The sequence below is a fragment of the Sinohyriopsis cumingii genome, unplaced genomic scaffold (assembly GCF_028554795.1).
Source record: "Sinohyriopsis cumingii isolate HCF-2022 unplaced genomic scaffold, ASM2855479v2 utg002062l, whole genome shotgun sequence".
Lineage (NCBI taxonomy): Eukaryota > Metazoa > Mollusca > Bivalvia > Unionida > Unionidae > Sinohyriopsis > Sinohyriopsis cumingii.
In genome coordinates, this window is record NW_028316120.1 from 40,250 (window position 1) to 61,461 (window position 21,212).

Below are 21,212 nucleotides of genomic sequence, written 5' to 3' on the forward strand. Positions count from 1 at the left end.
GTCAGGAACAATATGTCAACATTTTAGTCGTTGATAAAATTAACTATTTCTGTGCGCTTTTCCGGTGGTCCTACTGACTGGGCATTGAATAATGCAATGCGCAGAGGTATTTCTTGGATAGTTGACACAAAGGTTGACCAATTAATAGGGATTTGAATTAGGTTATCTAAATTAACGGTCGAATTTTTTTTAAATGGTTGTGCCGAAATAAGGGAGATAACTGGGATTCTTCTTCCTGTTCTACGCCGGCCAGATTTGAAACAACGTTTCTTTTTTCGCTTCTGTTTACATTTAGGTAATGATGAATGTAGTCCCAGTTCGTTTAGTCTAGAGCACAATGTAGCGTGGAGAACCAAGGAGTGATCATTTAAAGCAATTAATGAGGGTCCATCGTAGCATAAACGGTTGACTGGCGAGTATCACGAGATGACGGTTTGTTCAAAATCAGTGGAGCAAGACGGCTGAGAAAAAGTCTAATTATTCTCGTTTCCAAAACAAGGAGATGAAGAAAAACACACGAATTTAACAGCCAATACATAATGAACACAATAACGAAGATGAAAACAGGCAACAAGCACAAATATCATGAAAACGGCACTAAAATACGGAACAGCTGCTTCAAGTCGGTTAAGCGATAGTGTTCTGGCCAATATGTTTGGTCATGTGTTCAGCAGGATTGGGGAGGGGGCGAAAGTTTCGTTAGCCGTAAGGTGAGATTTTGCTCGTATGTTTGTTAAGAAAATGTTAGCAAATCATAATTTTATCGTAATAAAGACTTTCGCAATGCATGAATTTATTGACATAGGCACGAAACCGAGAAGTGATGACCGGAGGGAGAGAATGACAAGTTAACACGATTTGCACCCATTGACATTCGTAAAGGGGCACACCAAGTTTTAAGGAATTAAATTATGTAACAGAAAGAAGCAAAACCATCACTTTGGGTAAAATCAACAAATAATTTATTTCTCTGAGTTGCAAAGTGAAAATGTAAGAGACACTTAGGGTAATGTAAATTAAATCACAAATAATCCTAAATGTCTTATCACAAGTCCAAACGTATAGAGTGTTCCGAATGAATTACAATATGTTTAAACGTTCTGATGTCTCAATACTCTTGATTGTCTTTATTTATTACAATAATATAATTTAGAATAACTTTGAATGAGTTCTCAATAATCCCATGGCAGTGTTTTAGTCCGAATAGTATGTGAGCACTTTGTAATTCCAATGAGTATTTTAAAGAACATAATTATACTAGAATTATATCTGAACACAGCAACACACTCTGGTAATGGTTTCTCAAAGACTGATTTGAACAAGAATGATGATTATTTTTTACCAGACACATTTATACAGAAATTTCACTAGGCCATAATAGATTTCTAATGGAAAAAAACCCCAGCTTAATTGGAAACAAGACCCACCTCAAACTCAAATTTTAGTAAACATTTTCTTTACTACTTCGATCATGACAAAAGTCAGGTGGACAAAAACTCCTCAGCCATCAATCAAGCACACAATATAGATATAGATATCCGCACTGTTAATCGGGACATTTTTATCCAGTCTTGTTTCGTCCCGATAAAAACAGAGCCCAGATAAAATGTTCAAAACTGTTCACTATTCTATTAAGGAACCCAGACATTAATCCTTCTTGTCTTGAAATGTTTGTAAATGATTACTTATAATGTGTAATGTAGATATTATTATCTGGTATCGGGTAACAATTTTTCCATATTCAGTACCTATATTTATTAGTATTGAACTTTCCAATGTGTCAAAATTTGTACTAAATCATATGTTAATCTAAATTATCGTCATTGATAAACTCAGAATTAAGTTCTTGTCATTGGTTATCTGGCATATTTTGGGGCGAGGTTGAACTACAAACGCGCTCACACACACACACACACACACACACACACACACACACGCACGCGCGCGTGCGCGCGTTCGAGTTAATGCATGTCATCCAACTGAACAGACGAAGAAGAAATATCAACAGTGGATTCTCAGATTAAAACAGTGGTGAATTGATACGACTCGGGGAACATTGTACAGCATTACTGTATTACCTAAATATATATACTAATTTACTGAACATTGTAGCTTTTAATAATGGCATCTATTGTTATTACTTTAAATAAGTATTTGTATTACATATGCTCTACCTTTACAACATATAGCGAATGTTATTGAATTACGTTTCTAAATTTTGTATATTTTGATTTTTACTAACGTTATATCATTTCATTACGTTCAAAGTAAATTTCGACGAAAATAATATCGACGAAATGATCGCGACTAAACGATTATCGACCAAATAAATGTCAGCTAAATGAATTCGACAAAAAAAAAAAAAAAAAAAAAAAACCAGACGACGAAATAATTTTCCACTAAATGAATTCAATGATACGATTGTTGACAAAATTATCTAAATTATCAGAAAAGAGGTAATAGTAGTACTTGCAACTGAATCTTGTTTGGTGGATTTTATTCATTCAAAGCCGTTAGCGATAGTACTTTTAAAGACTGGGTGTTTGTTATAAGTAGCCCTAAAAGATTTTGTATGGTACAGATAGCTTACTGCTGTCGTCTTACCATTGTCAATATCGATGGGTAACTAATATATTCATCGGAACAAAAATAATTGAAGCCCAGCTCATTGACCTATCTTAATATGTCTCTTATTCTCAGATAGTGCTCGACCCAAGGGCTTTCGGCGACCTGGACGAGCTATGACTTTGGTGCAGCACCCACCCCACACCACCCTAACAGAGACAAATTTCCTTCCGTCTAATTTGGCGCTCATTAAAGCCGGACGCCATAGTCGACCGCCCAGCTTTCCTATATGGTTGGGCCAAGCTCTTCATTCTAAGGAAAGTATTTCTTCCTACGTGATGGCTTGCACACACCCTACATCACTCTAACAGAGACAAATTTCCTTCCGTCTAATATGGCGCTCATTAAGGACGGGCACCATGGGCAACCGCCCAGCTTTCCTATATGTGGTTGGGCCAAGCTCTTCAGTCTAAGGAAATGATGTTTTCCTACGTGATGGCTTGCACACTACATCGGAGTAAATCGATTCACTCAGTACACGCCTCAAATTCCATTATATAGCAAGCTTAATCAAACATTCTATACACCAATAGTCTCCTCAGGGTCTCGACGTTTAATTGCTATCAAACTTGCGATGACACAATGGGATTTATAAGTGATTCTTAACGTCACTCGTATTTGTCGTCAATCAATTAATATTGTGTGCGGAATTGTCAATCTATATTATGAATCTTTATTCAGCCTTATTTACAACGGGCAATGGTGTCAATAAATCTTATGAGTAGACACTGATTAGCAAAGTCTCTCTCTCTCTGTCTCTCTCTCTCTCTCTCTCTCTCTCTCTGCTTACTTATTTTCAATACAACTTAGAATATATTTTTTGAAATTCCTCGATTAAATTATTTTCTTGGCATTTTGTTATGAGTCGGCACATTAAGTGATAAAGTGTGTTCGTCCGTAAAGTGATGTGCATTCGATTCGGCATACGACTCTCCAACATGATTTGAGCTGGAAGATAGTTTTCAACGTAGGTTACAATTCGTATACATTCAAGACAGCAGCAAATAATGTGAATGTTGCTGCACTCTAAGGCACCATAACAGTATATGGGGATACAGTAGCCTCAATGGAACTTAACACTAAAATAGGTGTTTTGCACTGTAGCCTCAAGGAAGTGATAGCCTCAACAAACGTATAGCCTCAAGGGAAATTTAACCTTGTGGGATATTATAGACAGTTCTTTTCATTTATCACCCATCTGAATCGATTGAGTCCGCTTGGAACACCACTGCTGAGTCTGCAATTACATTACTGTGAAGCGCCGTAAACAAACGGAAATATGCACTAAAAAGTGCAATGTCTGAAGCTAGATGTTAAATGCCTGATGTATTACGCAATATAAATGAATGGACTGACGACACGAGAGAGTGACCAAATGTCATGTACGTCGAAATTTACAACTCTTTAAACTCATCGAAATCATAACATGGAAAATAAATGAAGAACTTAAAAATCTGATAAAATTATATATACTTCCAGAGTGGAAATATGCATTCAATTTTGCACAAAACATCGATATTGGAGGATAAAATTATCACAAAAGCAGAAATACACTCATCACAGTCACTTGGCCACTCTCTCATGTCGTTAGTCAATTCATTTATATTGCATAATACATCAGGTATTACACATCTTGCGTCATACATTGAACTTTGCAGAGTAAATTTCAGTTTGTTTAGAGGGCAGGGGCCAGTTTTTATGTACAAATTCAATGCCACAATCAGTGACCTAGTATAAAAAAACATAAAAAATCAAATACACAAGTGAAGTCAAAAAGGTCCATATTTTTTAATACCTATAATAAAACAAAGCATAAAACTAGTATCCACTTGACCAAAAAAGTCAATGGCAGTTCATAGCAGAATAAGTTTATGCACCCCAACCCCAAATTTCTACCTGGAAGTTTCATGGCCGAGGGTCATTTTTGACACCATGTGATGGTCACAGTGCAGACATAAGGCCTTTTCCTAGCTGACAATTCTGCAAAACAGAGTGTACTAAACAGGCTGATACAATTAAAAATAGTGTCATCCAAGCCGTTTTTGAGATATTCTACTTGCCCCAAACCCATGTGTTTACAGCTATGGGAGGCTAGCTCTTCTTCCTAGGCGATTGTTGGTATTTCACTATCAACATACTGCAGAGTAACTATGGAAGGTGTACATGCCTGACATCAATTCCAAGAGCAACACAAGCCCCAAACACCTATTTCACAAATATATCGATATCTTTAAATAGTAAACAATAATAGCTTTAAAGTCACACCATAGTCTTAGGTTAAGAAATTTGCCAGGGGCCAATTTACGAAACTGGACCATGCCACCTTACAGCGCTTCGCAGTAATGTAATGGCAGACGCAGCAGTGATGCTCCAAGCGGACTCAATTGATTCAAAGGGTTATAAGTGAAAAGAACTGTCTATAACCTCAATGGGAAATGGAACAGGGGTGACGTAATGGTACTGGGCACGGAGGAAAAAATGACAACATTGTTGCAAGTGAGCAAGTGGCTGACCTCAATCTGGAAGAACACTTAGTAACAGTGATCGTGTTGACCTCAGTACGAGTTACAGTAGGTAGGTTTGTATGGAAAAGGCTTTGTGAAATGGATTGATGGAGACAAAGGGGTTCATAGGGATAAACAAAATGCACACACACACACACACCACCTTGTGTTAGTTTAAAGTGTAAGATTAGGAAATGACATTTCAACCACTTACTATTCCCTCACATCACAAACCGTACTGTCACATACTTTATATACCAATCGACATCCAATTATACACCCTATCCAAAACGCATCGTGTTAGATTAGAATGCAAGAGAAGGAGAAGTAATTTCACAAAATAAACTTTCCCTTACACCAGAAAAAATACTATCCATCACAACACTATACCATCAAACACCCCAATACCCTCCAATATCCATTACACACTATCATAAGCGTCCTTTGTCCTATTGCTCTCTCCCTGGCTTTAAAAGTGCAGTAGACATTGTTTTGGTGTTATTTTTGCACTATACTTGGTTTATGGCCATTTTACTACATTGTTTGTAGAGTGTGTTGCCAAACATGACATCTCTAAAATTTGGGACATACAACAAATGTTACTGGCTAACAGTGGGCAATACACATAACCTTTTTATGAAGTGAATGAATGAATGAATGAATGAATGAAAACAATGAACATTTCTAACATATAATGTATGGTTGACTTAACAAATTCAACATAAACTCATCTGAATTTCCATTCTTCTATACTACCGCAAAAAGAAAAAATTCAGAACCCAAAAATGTTGTCCCACGTTTTCGACTTTTAACATTCTTTCTTTCTCTCTTTGTACAATGTAAATTATCTGTCTGTTCCTATGGCGCAATTCCCTCTCTCTCCGTTGCAGTGACAATTTTGTGTCACAACCACACACACAAGCACACACTATTTTTTTTAAAAAAATGACTTCATTTGAAATCCTAATGGTATTTGTTCCCGTTTTAAGATAATTCTTCAAACATGTGATCAGGAATCACAATAATTACGTGAATTTGTTCCATTTGTCTTGTATTTTGTTTTCAAAAGCTTACACCCCTAAAAAAAATTGTAAACCATTTTTTCTTCTATAAGTAAATCGTTGGATGATATAAAATCTTGAGTTGACTTTAGCTGAGCTTGTGCACTTCATGTATCCTATATGGCAATGCCATGTGTTAAGGAAAACAAATTATAACATTAGATCTACCGTTTTTTTTTTCTGAAGGGAAACAAATGCACGGCTGTTTAACAAGGACACGAGTATAACTGCACTGTATGGCCTGCCCTGTAGTAAACGTTCACTTAAAACTTAATACATCCGTTCAGAAAAATGTAACAATATTCATCCTAATTTTCTCTCCGTTGCCTTAAAAGTGCAGTAGACTTAGTTTTGATGATGAATTTTTCCGTCCTTGATTCATGGACACATTGCTACATCTTAGAGTGTGCTGCCACACATGACGTTTCTACAATTTGGGATATACAAGTGTGTTATGGTAGAATGAAAACAATTGTCTATGAACATTTCTCACGTAGAATATATCGTTGTCTTAAATATTTTTGTCCTATAATACCTTACAAAATAAATGAACCAAATAATGGGGGTCCTACGTTTCCGTCTTATTCCGTTCTCTCTGCAATGTAACCTTAATCCTCTGTCTACCGATCTCTCAAACCACTAGGAAGTACCGCCCTTTCTACTGTCACCCAATGCAGTAAAACGTATGTGTGGGTATGTGTGATAGCTTTCGCTTACATACGTTTATACCAAATTTTAATATGAACATTTCATGCAGCTATTGACTTAAGCCGTTTAATTTTTCAATGTTGGTGTATGTCTCAATTTTCTGGAAGTCACTTTTGGGCTACTAGATTGTAAAATATAATCTTATGAGGTACCAAACGAAATGTTTTCTTCGTTGGTATTGTTTGCTTGCTGTCATTCTATCAGATTTACCACGAAATGTTATCTCTCTCAACCTCGCAGTCTCACTCAGTAGTGAATGCAAATGGTGTTGGATATGAGACAATCTTATCATCATAAAGTTCGCAAGCACAAACTTCTACCAACACATTGTGAAAAGTATTGTGTGCCACCGATCACCATTGTCGCTTGGTCTTGATTTTCTTTATATATATATATATATATATATATATATATATATATATATATATATATATATATATATATATATAATAAGGATGGTGTGTTCTGTTTCTATTGTCACTGTATGAATATGTGCTCTTTCACCCCTCTCTCCCTCTGGGTCATGTTTTGGTTAGAAATGAAATGGAGGGAATGTTTTCCTTCTCATACACGCTTTGGCATGTAAGTGGGAAACAATTTGTCAGTCTGTTCATCCATCATTGTTGTCTCTTGATTTTTTAAACTTTCAATAAATACTAACACACTCAGACACTGACACCATAGAAAGACGAGTAGAGGAGTTTTGGATATTGTGTGTATGTTTGTAAAAAGTGATGGATGGTATTGGGATGTTGGATGTCATAGTGATTTGATGGGTATTAATTTGGTGGTGTAATGGATAGTATACTTTTATGTGAGGGATAGTATGTTTGTGAGATTTCATCTCCTTCTCTGAAACTTTAAGCTAACGCAGGAAGCTTGAGATAGTGTAAAGGGTGTTGAACGGTATTGGTATGTCTGATAGTATAGTGGTGTGATAGATAGTATTTGTTGTGGTGTAAGGGATAGTATATCTTGTGAGATTTCTTCTACTTCTCTTTCATTCTAATCTAACACAAGGCGTTTTGGATAGAGTGTTTAATGGGATAATGGATGGTGTATAAGATATGTGTTTGTTTTCACGTTCATTCTAATCTAACAGAAGGCGTTTTGGATAGAGTGTATAATGGGATAATGGAGGGTATATAAGATATGTGATTGAATGTTTGTGGGATTTATTATCCTGCTCTTAGATTCTAAGCTAACACAAAACATTTGGATCGGGTGTGCATGGGGTTTAGGATGGTATAGTGGTGTGATGGATATTATTTTTCATGATGTAAGGGATATTATGTTTTGCGAGATTTCTTCTCCTTCTCTTACTTTTCTTCTCCTTCTCTTGAATGTTAAGCTAACAAGAGGAGTTTTTGGATAGAGTGTATAATGGGATGTCGGGTGGTAAATAAGGTATGTATTAAAACATTTTGTGATGTGAGGGACAATAAGTGGTTGAATTTCATCTTCTTCTCGTACATGTTAAGCTAACGCAAGGTGGGTGGGTGGGGGGTTGTTTTGTTTGTCCTTATGAACCCCTTTGTCACTATCAATCCATTTCATATATTCTTTTCATACCAACGTACCTACAGTAGCGCATATTCAGGTCAACTCGAACACTGTTACTAAGTATCCGCCAGATTGAGGTCAGCCACTTGCAATGATGCTGCCATTTTTGTTCCAGTACGGTGATGTAACCCCTGTTCAATTTCCCACTGAGGCTATAGTGTCCCACAAGGTTACATTTCCCTTGAGGCTATACATTTTTGAGGCTATAAATTTCCCTGAGGCTACAGTGCAATCAGTGTAAAGGCCCAATGATGATACGGTACTCCATATACCACTCAAAGTATTGTATCTTCAAAATGATCCCAATATGATATTATTGAATCTAGACAATTGTATGCACTTGTTTTGTATATGGGTTATGCGCTTCTTTTGATAGGCGATTATACACTTGGTTTTTTATATGGGTTATGCGCTTCTTTTGATAGGCGATTATACACTTGGTTTTTTATATGGGTTATGCGCTTCTTTTGATAGGCCATTATACACTTGATTTTTATATGGGTTATGCGCTTCTTTTGATAGGCGATTATACACTTGATTTTTGATATGGGTTATGCGCTTCTTTTGATAGGCCATTATACACTTTGTTTTTTATATGGGCTATGCGCTTCTTTTGATAGGCGATTATACACTTGATTTTTATATGGGTTATGCGCTTCTTTTGATAGGTGATTGTACACTTCGTTTTTGATATGGGTTATGCGCTTCTTTTGATAGGTGATTGTACACTTGGTTTAATATGCAGTTATGCTCTTGTTTTGATATTCGTTTATCGGCGAATTAATAGTGCAACATGAAAATATAACGATACCTATACAAGAATTTTAGAATGTTTATATGTATGCTTATCAACCAGATCTAAAGATATATTACATAAAAATATATGAGCAATTAAATACGAAAAGTAGCAAAATGTGAGAATTACAATACGTTATTGAATAAGTAGCCGGTAGCACTAATGGAATATTTCTAAAGGAATGATCATAAGAAGAACACACTTTATGTCCTTTTTCACACACATCAGTAATTCGTTACAAATCGTTTTTCGGGTGAAATTTATTATAACACATAAATACTGATATATTGCTGACCGCTTGTTGTGCCCTGTTACGTTAATTACAATCACGTTATGCCTTGTCGGACATTCAGGTCTATTATACAGACAACACACGTGATTTATCACCGTGTACCATCCACAGATGTATATAATCATAAAACTAAAACTTGCCAGACATTTTGTCAGGAAAATTCCAGCATATAGTTCAAGCTTGTATTCTTTCATATGTGTGTGTATGATATGACGTACAATAAAAGTGAAATGGCATGGTTATTTTTGTTTTCGTGGAAGCGGCAATTGTTTAGTTGGTAGTGTCGCATACATAGTCCATTGGTCGCTGGTACTTTACCCCGCTCGTGCTACTAGCCCAGGTGCGCTAGTTTAGCGAGTCCTTGGGAAAAGCACTTAACCCCATCTCGTCCGCAAGATTTAGATTATATTAAATCGGTATTTTAAATTTAAAACCAACAAATAACATCTAATTTTGTCGAGAGATCAGCCAGAGAAAAAGCATGATTACGTGAGTATTTCAGTTGATATTTCGTGTCAACACCAAAAAAACCATACTGATTTGGTTCATATCTCTTGTTTACATCACGTTTTCAGGTCTCACAAATCTTGTATACTTCCTGATAGATCCAAGATGAAGTGACTTGACCCCTTGATACGTGTTGCTCACCATATTATAATCTTTTGTGTAGACAATAGATTTTGTTTTAGCGTGTGACTAACTTGTCTCCCACTTAATCGTTATCTCCGTGTCATCTTAACACTTGACCTTCTTTTTTCTTTCTTTCCGAATCCCTTCCTCACGGCATCCTGTTCGTGTAGTTTGCATTACAACATCGATTTTAATCAAGTGCTCAGATTTCTAGCCCTCCAACAATACGTATCTGTAAGTAGGTGCCCATTTCAAAATTCATTTAATTTTTGTAGCAGTTAACATTGTTCCCCAACTTGTGGCCACATATGCCTAATGCAAACATACCATGGTTTGTATTTCTTTTTGGCATTCACCTTTCTTACCAAAGGCACAAAACAAACACACATTCCCGCCAAATTCAATATTTTGTCTAGACTAACCACTGAACACAATCGGCAACCTGTAAATGTGAACTTTGAAACCTGGTAAAGTATCTGTGTACTTCATACTCATTTTCTTACTTTTCAAATAATCATTAAATACATACTCTCTCATGTTCAACAAACAATGAAGCTGTTTTAAACATTTTGACATTTTGTATTTTTGTTTTCCAATTCAAAAAGAATGTCTAAAAGACAGACAAATCAACTTTAAACATTTCAGGATAAGAATATATAGTTGCATGGAACTGGCATGGTTATATACGTCAGAGTTTGAAATAGAAATCCAACGGGTAGGGAGTATTGTGCATAAACACCGAATATCCGGATACTCTCTATTCCTAAGGTATATAAAACTCGGAGCATAGTGCACGCGTTTGGGACAGCACGTGATATTTTCCTCTCTTTTAATTGCAGTTCATGCTTCACATATTAAAATGCTTAAAACAGTTAATCGAAATATCCGATACTAGCATATATGCAGCTCTTGGACAGATTAAAATAATTATTGTCAATAATTGTTTTTCAAAGATTACATTTATCCGAGAATCCAATTACATTCCTTAAATACGACATCGTTAACATTTTCTAGCATAATTATTCCTATCTTCAAGGAAATATATGTGTGCTTTATCAGATTTTAGATCGAAATCATAACAAATGCGGCAACATATCAGCCCACACCCTGGAAAAGGAAGTTAATGATTCTATTTCTAACACAAATTAATTTCATATGAATTTCGAACGAGGAACAAAATACATTCACCCGTTTAAAGGACAAGTTGGAATCGATACTTGATCAGGATCTGATATATTCTATTGTTTAATATTCTAATAAAAATATCACTATCATTAATGATTCCTTATTTTGATGTGCTGATTATTTAGATTTTGCTATTGCATGTCTTACTTTAAAATGAGTAACGAATTCACTGATATTGCATATTTTACTTTGAGTATATAATTCACTACTGTTAAATGTTTTACTTTAAAATGAGGAAAGAATTCACTGATATTGCATGTCTTACTTTAAAATAAGTACAGAATTCACTGATATTGCATGCTGTACTTTAAAATGAGTAACGAATTCACTGATATTGCATATTTTACTTTAAACTGAGTAACGAATTCACTGCTATTGCATATTTTACTTTACAATGAGTAATGAATTCACTGCTATTACATATTTTACTTTAAACTGAGTAACGAATTCACTGCTGTTGCATGTCCTACTTTAAAATAAGAACAAACGTCACTGCTGTTTCGCGTTTTACTTTAAATTGAGTAACGAATTCACTGATATTGCATATTTTACTTTAATTTGAGAAAAGAATGCAATGTTATCGCACGTTTTACTTTAAATTGAGTAACGAATTCACTGATATTGCATATTTTACTTTAATTTGAGAAAAGAATGCAATGTTATCGCACGTTTTACTTTAAATTGAGTAACGAATTCACTGATATTGCATATTTTACTTTAATTTGAGAAAAGAATGCAATGTTATCGCACGTTTTACTTTAAATTGAGTAACGAATTCACTGATATTGCATATTTTACTTTAATTTGAGAAAAGAATGCAATGTTATCGCACGTTTTACTTTAAATTGAGTAACGAATTCACTGATATTGCATATTTTACTTTAATTTGAGAAAAGAATGCAATGTTATCGCACGTTTTACTTTAAATTGAGTACAGATTATACTGCTATTATATGTTGTACTAAATAAGTACAAACTTCACTGCTATTACATATTTTACTTTAAACTGAGTAATGAATTCACTGCTATTACATATTTTACTTTAAACTGAGTAATGAATTCACTACTACTGCACATTTTACTTTAAACTGAGAAAAGAATGCAATGTTATTGCACGTTGTACTTTAAATTGAGAAGAGAATGCAATGTTATTGTACGTTTTACTTAAAATTGAGTATGTGATACACTATTGCATGTCTTTAAAATAAGTACAGAATTCACTGCTATGTTTTACTTTAAAGTGAGTGCAGAATTCACTGCTATTCCATGTTTTAATTTGAGTTCAAAAAATCACTGATCTTGTAGGGTTTACTTTAAAATGAATATAGAATTCACTGCTATTGGATATTATACTTTAAAATGAGCACAGAAATCATGTTATTGGATGCTTTACTTTAAAATTAATACAGAAGTCACCGAGATTGGATATTTTACTTTCAGATGAGTACAACATTCTGATATTGCGTGTTGTACTTTAAAGTGATTACATAATTCACTATGAGTAGCGTGGTTCCAGCGTTGGTGCTTTTTTTTTTTTTTGTATTACACGAGACAAGTCTGTCCTTCTTTAGGAGCGTGAAATACAAAATAATTTTCATTTTGCCATGTTCATTGACACAAATACCTGGGCGCAGTGTAAAAGACCAAAAATTGACTTCACCTTGATAGAATGAAAATCAAATATAGTTTCAGTGACATAAAATAATCCAATGGAACTCACATTTGATAGAATGAAACAAAATTGAGTTTCAATCGCATTATTTAAAAAAACTGACTTTTGAGATTCTGAAACAGATCTAAAGTAATAATTTCAAGTCACAGAAATAGTCATATAAGAGACTAATGCAATATTTAGTCATTCATAAATTGTTCTTAGATGACGAATAGTTTTCAATGCAGACAAATATTCACTTGGTAGTCAATATTCTACCTTCATCCATCTCAGGATGTAGACGTCGCGTAATAATTGCCCTCAGTTCACAGTATGTGGATACCTGTTGTGATGTACGTTGCGTTAAATTCTACTGGCACAGTCAGTATTTCTCTTTAATCTCCACCCCTAGACCCTCTTCCATCCTTTTGGACAGGAAAGAATGACCTTGATCCATTCTTTTGGACAGGAAAGCATGACTTTGATCCATCCTTTTGAGATATGAAAGCGTGACCTAGATCCATCCTTTGAGACATGAAAGCATGACCTTGATCCATCCTTTTGAGATATGAAAGCGTGACCTAGATCCATCCTTTTGGGCAGGAAGGCATGACATTAATGCATCCTTTTGTCGATAGAATGGTGACCTTGATACATCCTTTTGGACAGGAAAGCATGACCTTGATCCATTCTTTTTACACAGATAAGCATGACCTTGTGCCATTCATTTGGACAGAAAGACAGAAGCATTTTCTGCACTGTTTGTGCATGTGACTAAACAGTCAAAACGATTGTTTAACATGAATAATAATACTAACAGCTAAGTTTTCACTAAAGTATGACTTTAATCCATCCAGTGGGCTAGGCGCTTTAGTAAAAACTTAGGCGATAAATAAAGATTACCACCCGAGACTGTGAGTTCAGGATGGGTGAAAGTTAAATGCGGAGAGGTTTAAAATACACGTTATCGTGTGTTTGCCCAGCGTGAATAATGAGGTCGAGGGAGATACCACACTTACCCTTAATAATCTAAACAAGCATTTTCTTGGTACTTATTACTTGTTCTATATACTTTGGAAGCACGTGCAACTTCCTTTTCAGATCGATTGTTCCAGCCATTACAACCACACCCTATGTCGGTATAGAGCCGGTGTACAGGTACCGTTATTAGCGGCCCGGGTTCGATTTGCGCCTGGAACAAATTTTAACTCTTTATCCTATGTACCCCACGCTCAAGCTCACGATCACGATCAATCGGCTGTTGTCTCTACATTGTTTGCTTTGTAAATACATTACAATCGCATCTTTACAACACATTATAACCGCATGAAGTGTGCTCTCAAGTAGGTGAGAATCAGCTGGGGCACTTAAAATACTCTTTTGAATGCAAGTTGGCAATATTGTTAAAGTGAACCTTAATTGTGTGCTTATAGAAACATCTGCTGTCATTGTTCCTTTTGACATGACATTGAATCAATAAAGGCTCTGTCCTCTAAAAATCGGTGACCTTTAACATTGCTTGGTGGAAAGCCATGCAAATTGTGACATTCTCTTTCTCTTGACTTCTCATAGGTCCGATTCTCCACATTAAAATGACACTTTATTAATGAAAGGTGACACTGTAAATGCAAACATCATTAAAAAAAATTGAAGGATCAGAGTTAACTTACCAAAAATAATGCTCATCATATTTACCCATTTTAGTATCAAGTTTGCATCGAGCTGACAAAAAGGGGGCAAATTAGACATAGTTTAAAGATATATCAGGCTATATATTAAGGAAATTAAGGATTATTAAGGATGGAAAATGCACTCTGATTTATTTTCATCTGCTCGGCCCAGGGACGAGCATGTAGTAAAGTTTAACTCGTTCCAGCTAAAGTTTAAATGGTCAGGACTAGAGGACAAGTGATTAACATGTGCCCTGAATATATATATATATATATATATATATATATATATATATATATATATATATATATATATATATATATATATATATAAAACCCAATCAAAAGAATTCCAAAAATGATCAAGCAAAAAAACTTAATAGCACCGGGCACACAGAAGGCAACATATGCAGATGCAGTATAAATTGGGGCGAAGAAAATTACACAGGAATACAACATAACCGTAATAGCAACAATACAAAGACTAATGGAAACCCTCAACGATATGCTGCAGACAACACAAACAGAAGAACGAATAGGAGATTTATTAGAATACAAAACAAGAACAGATGGAGGAAATAAAAGAAAAGAAAAAATGAACTCGAAAGATGAAGAGAAATTGTGTTAAACCTTTCTAAGCGAATTCTAACTAATAGTGATTACATTCTTCTAGGTAAGGGATTTTCATATTGTCCGAGATCCAAAGTGCATGATAATATTAATTTAGCATAAGCATTTTTCAAATAGACAAGATCGTTAAAATTAAAAGAATTTTTCTCACAATCATGTACATCTTCACAATATGAAAATAGTTTTCATCTACAAAATAAGCCTTTTTTCAACAAAAATGAATCAACATTTACACATTCTAGTGGACGAGATATTTATCTCGATTTTTGTATTGAAGCAACTAAACAAAAAAATTTAAACAGCAGTCCTACAAGAAAACATTTCACAAACATATATAAAGAAGAACTAAATTCTTTACGTAACTTTTTACAAGACGAAAGTATTATTATTAAAAAAGCTGATAAGTCTAGCACCATAGTAATAATGAATAAGGAGGATTTTATTAAAGAATTAGAAAGACAATTAAATGATGAAGAATATTATACAAAACTTTCCTATAATCCTTCTGAAGAAGTTAAAGAAAAAATAAGCAAATGTATTAATCAAATCTCTATACACAATTGCTCCATATATGATGAACTAGATATATTCCCAAACAAAATACGGACACCTGTTTTATATTTTACCAAAATACATAAAACGATCGATAAGCCACTACCTTTAGGATATCCAGGTAGACCCATTATTTATACATGTAACTCAATTACAAGTAATATATCGCAATATATTGATCATACAACCACTGATGAAATCCCTACCTTCAGATGTCAAAGATACTTTTGATTTCATTACCACATTGAAATAATTACCTAAACTAACTGAAAATGTATTCCTATTTACACTTGATGTGGTTCACTCTACAAGAATATACCATACAATGATGGTATCGAAGCGTTTACAAATTAGCTTGAAGACAACGAATATAAATGTAAACTAAATAACTTTTTTTCAATTTAATACAGACTATCTCCAAAAAAAAAAAAAGGGAACAGTCCTATGTCACCTTCTTATGCATCGTTATTTATGGGGAAATTAGAAAACGATTTTCTAAATAAATGCCTCTTAAAACCAGATGTCTGGTTAAGATTTTTAGACGATATCGTTATGGTTTGGAGTTATTCATTAGAGGACCTTTATTACTTTATAGACAATTTAAACAAATTACATCCAACAATAAAATTTACATTCAATGTCTCTAAAACTAAAGTATCGTTTTTGGACGAAGAGGTCGTGAAAAATGAAAATAATGACATTACTACCATGGTTCATGTGAAAAACACGAATATTCATCAATATGTTGAATATTCTTCATGCCATCCTAAATCATGTAAAAATGGGATACCATATAGTCAAGCAAAAAGATACAGAAGAATTATTTCGGATGACGCTGTTTTTCAATTATCTTTGACAGAGTTAGGTCAGCATTATTTAGATGGAAATTACCTTACTGACGTCATTGATACTGCTTTCCAAAAAGTATCTTCTCTTTCACAACTTGAATCTTTACAATGTAAAATAAAAATAGAAATGAAGATATCATTCCTTTTGTTATTGAATCTAATCCAAGTTTGCCTAATATAGGTAAGACTGGGATTTATTAAAATTATCTTGCAAAGCAAGTTTTAAATCGCTACACGGAAGCAAACCCACACCTGCTTATAAAAGGACTAAAACTCTTAAAAATTCCCTAATTAATTCTAAATTTAAAAAAACATCATATAAGAAAGGATCTTCAACTAAATGTAACAGATCTAGATGTTCACACTGCTCTTTTATTAATGAAAATACTTCTTTCAATAGTAATAATACGAAAGAAACTTTTAATATGCGGTGTGATACTAAATGTGCAACATCAAATGTTTCTTATTTGATCACATGCCAAAAATGTGGCATCCAATATATTGGACAAACCAGTCAACAAATATATAAACGTATGAAACAACATAGATCAGACATAAAAATTATATCGATGAATCATTTTTATCTCGTGCTGCCGCACATTTTAACAAGAGTTCCCATACTTTGCAAGATTTCTCCTTTCAACATATTGTTATAACCGATTCTGATATGGAACGTCTGCTAAAGGAAACGTATTGGATTCACTGTCTTAATACGGTATATCCAAAAGGTCTAAATTCCAAAACACTGTACGACATTCATTATTCATTTTTTTTATAATTATGTCCCCTGTTTACAATTACTTAAGAATATTTTTATATTCTAATTTACAGAATAACCTAACTAGTTAAAGTATAAACTATTATCATAAAAATAAGTTTACTATTTCTTTAAAAATGAAAGTGCATTTTTGAATTAATTCTCAATACAGTATGATTAATTATTTATAAAATACTTGATTATAGGTATTATGCACACCATAGTTTTTTATTATATAGAGTTCTGATGAAATATTGAACATTTGTCTAATATATCAAGATATATTATTATTTCGATATTTTAAATTTTCATATTTATTTTAAAACATTATATCTTTTTAAAAGTGCATTATACATGATAAAACTATCAATAAAACTTTATCTATATGTATTCATAAATTTTAAATATAGTTATCAATATAAATATATGTATCTTTAAGATCCAGTTTTATATATTTTTTATTATTAAAATATCATTAATCTGTGATGTATATGCATATCTCAAAACTCACTTATTTCGACTGCAAGAACAAACTAAAAGACATAATAATGTTTCCTACCTTAAATATTCTCAGCATGTTTTTTTTTTTAATGTTTTCTAATTTCATGGTGTTTGTTTTTTTAATCATATCATTATATGTTTTTTATCTTATAGCTGTTATCTAATGTTGTAAAGCGCTTAAAGCTTCTAAAGATTAGGCGCTATACAAAGTCCTCATTATTATTAGTAGTAGTATTATCTCCATGTCAATTATTAGTTAAAAAATAAGAAAATCAGATTAAAAATGTAAGCTATGACGTCATCTTGTTTATGTCATACTGTTTACATCATTGCTCACATACTATATTTAACGACGTAAGCAATGATACTGAATTCAGTCTGATGAAGGAATAAAGCGAAACCAGTCACAGTCTACGTGTTGGTGTTATTTTATAATATATATATATTCCATATCCCTCAATTACGGGCAAAAATCAAGCACAGAGTATAAATTAAACATACATAACAATGTGTGTTTGTATGTGTGATTTGTATTTTTAACGTAGCTTCAACAATTTTTCAGTCATATCGCTACGATGTCTGCAGTGTGGCAGTTTATAGTAATGTCTAGCTCTGCGGCGTCATGCCGTCATGTCCCACCCAGTCACATTATCCTGACACCTGGCCGACCAGTCCTAACATTAACCTCTTAAAGCCCGGCACGTCATTTGCCCCACCCCCACAGGAGTTTATATGTGCTGTAAAATTGCTGTAGCCTACATTAAAAAAATTAGCAAGCCCGTCGTTTTGCATCCCCCGCGAAAAAAAAAAAAGTTGAAATTACGTTCCTGCTTAAAGCGATGCAGCTAATAGTACCATTTGTATGTGTGTGCATGTGTGTGTGTGTTTATCATCAGTAGTAACAATTTTGTCACTCATATCTATCCTCAGTGTTACACTGTTGATAAAAAATATATTTCTATATTTCTTATGTAGGAATCGTCTGTAGAATCGTTGGTCATTTGTGATATAATGTGGAGCTAAATCTACCGAATTATACGAGTTCTTTGAAAAATGTCCATTCGTATAAACCAAGTGGGAATTTGATCTAAATCACCCACTCCTACGTCGAGTGTAATGAACCTTCAAAGAATTCAACCTCTCATGTGGCTGCACATTCGACCAAATGGTGCTCATCCTGGCGCAGGCGTATAGGTTTGTGTTCACTGTCTTAATTGTGCGTACGAGCGCGTTTTTATCTAATACACTATTATCAAGCATAAAAAACTCCTTTCACATATACATCTATCTTACTCCAATTAGGACTATAAATCGAGGAAGACACATAATCATTAGCGAAATAAACGGGTGTCTAGATCACCTTAGAGTGAGACTATCTAATCTGGAGGAGTGTGCTGTGGTGCTGATGATTGTTACAGAGATTTTCTTATCTGCCAGAATAGAAATACAACAGCTTACTCAGAGATTTGTGCATGATGATTTTACAGCTATCATCAACTTTTTCTATAAAACGACCCTCTAATGGCGCGCAAACTTCCGATTATGGCTCAATATACTGAATAATAATAATGTTTTCAACTGCTGCCATATTTGCATTATTATTTTCTTTTATTATTATTATTATTATTATTATTATTATTATCCTAGAAAACAGTATATTCATTTTTATTAAAAAAATCCTGGTGAAAATTGATTCCTCCATAAATTTCTTCAAGATCTCCTTTGAATATTTTGTTTAATATGATCTCTCTCTCTCTCTCTCTCTCTCTCTCTCTCTATATATATATATATATGGTAAAAGGAAGATAAATCAAATCAGTTTGTATCCATCTCGAATCAGCTGTTTCAGAAGGCTTTGGTCATATATAGAAACTGATAATCCGATGACTAACAGGTCAACTTCATTTAAAGATGTATTATGCCTTTTAAGTTGAAATATTATTTCCAAAATTACTATCGACTGTACACGAGTTTTCGTCCTCAGTTAAATTTTGTTTTTTGGAGGGTGGGGTGGGTTGTTTTGCAGAAAGTGGCGAAGTATTTCTTGACAATTTTGAACGAACATAATCTCTTGCACGAATTAATTTGGATTTTAAAAAAAATTTAAATTTTTTCAGTCATATTGCTACCATGTCTGCAGTGTGACAGTTTATAGTGATGTCTAGCACTGGGGCATCATGCCGCAGACATGTAGCCTTATGTCCCACCCAGTCACACTTATCCTGACACAAGGCCGACCAGTCCTAACACTAACCTCTTAATGCTGAGCGCCAAGCGAGGTAGCTGTCATTGTTATGACTCGGCCTGGGATCGAACCCACGACCTTCCGCTTCAGAGGCGGACGCTCTGACCACTAGGCCATTGGAGCGGTCTGTACAAATTAATGACTGTAGTGTTGCTTGATTATCTATCGTTGGATCAACTAAAGTACCATCAAGAGTTATACACCCTCATTGAGTTTCATAGCAACGCACGTAGATAAGTGAAACGTTTGTACAGGAACCATTTCCTTTCACTCACAGTGACCTTAACCATTCGCATGTTGATCACCAATCAAAAGGCTTCTTCTTTATCAGAAATGCAAGCCAGCCAAGGTCTGGTGCTTGTCTGTGAGTATAGGCATGTGATCCAGAACTAGCGCTTGTCTGTGAGTATAGGCATGTGATCCAGAACTAGCGCTTGTATGCGAGTATAGGCACGTGTTCCAGAACTAGTGCTTGTCTGTGAGTAAAGCCATGTGATCCAGAACTAGCGCTTGCCTGTGAGTATAGGCATGTGATCCAGAACTAGCGCTTGTCTGTGAGTATAGGCATGTGATCCAGAACTAGCGCTTGTATGTGAGTATAGGCATGTGATCCAGAACTAGCGCTTGTGTGGGAGTATAGGCATGTGATCCAGAACTAGCGCTTGTCTGTGAGTATAGGCATGTGATCCGGAACTAGCGCTTGTCTTTGAGTAAAGCCATGTAATCCAGAACTAATGTTATTATGCATAAACCATTTGTATTCAAACAGTCAGTGACCATGACTTTTGACCTCTTACAACAAAATCAGTAGTATTCTTGCCGATTCCAACTGTGAACCATCGAAAGAGTTTTGTACTTGATGATGGAAATCTCAAGTTATTGCGCACAAACCAGTTTTATAAAGCTTGAAAATATCTGGAATAAAAAAAAAGTTATATTAAATGCCAAATGCTGCTTTATCGGTAAATCAAGCGTGCTTCATCGATTTCAAATG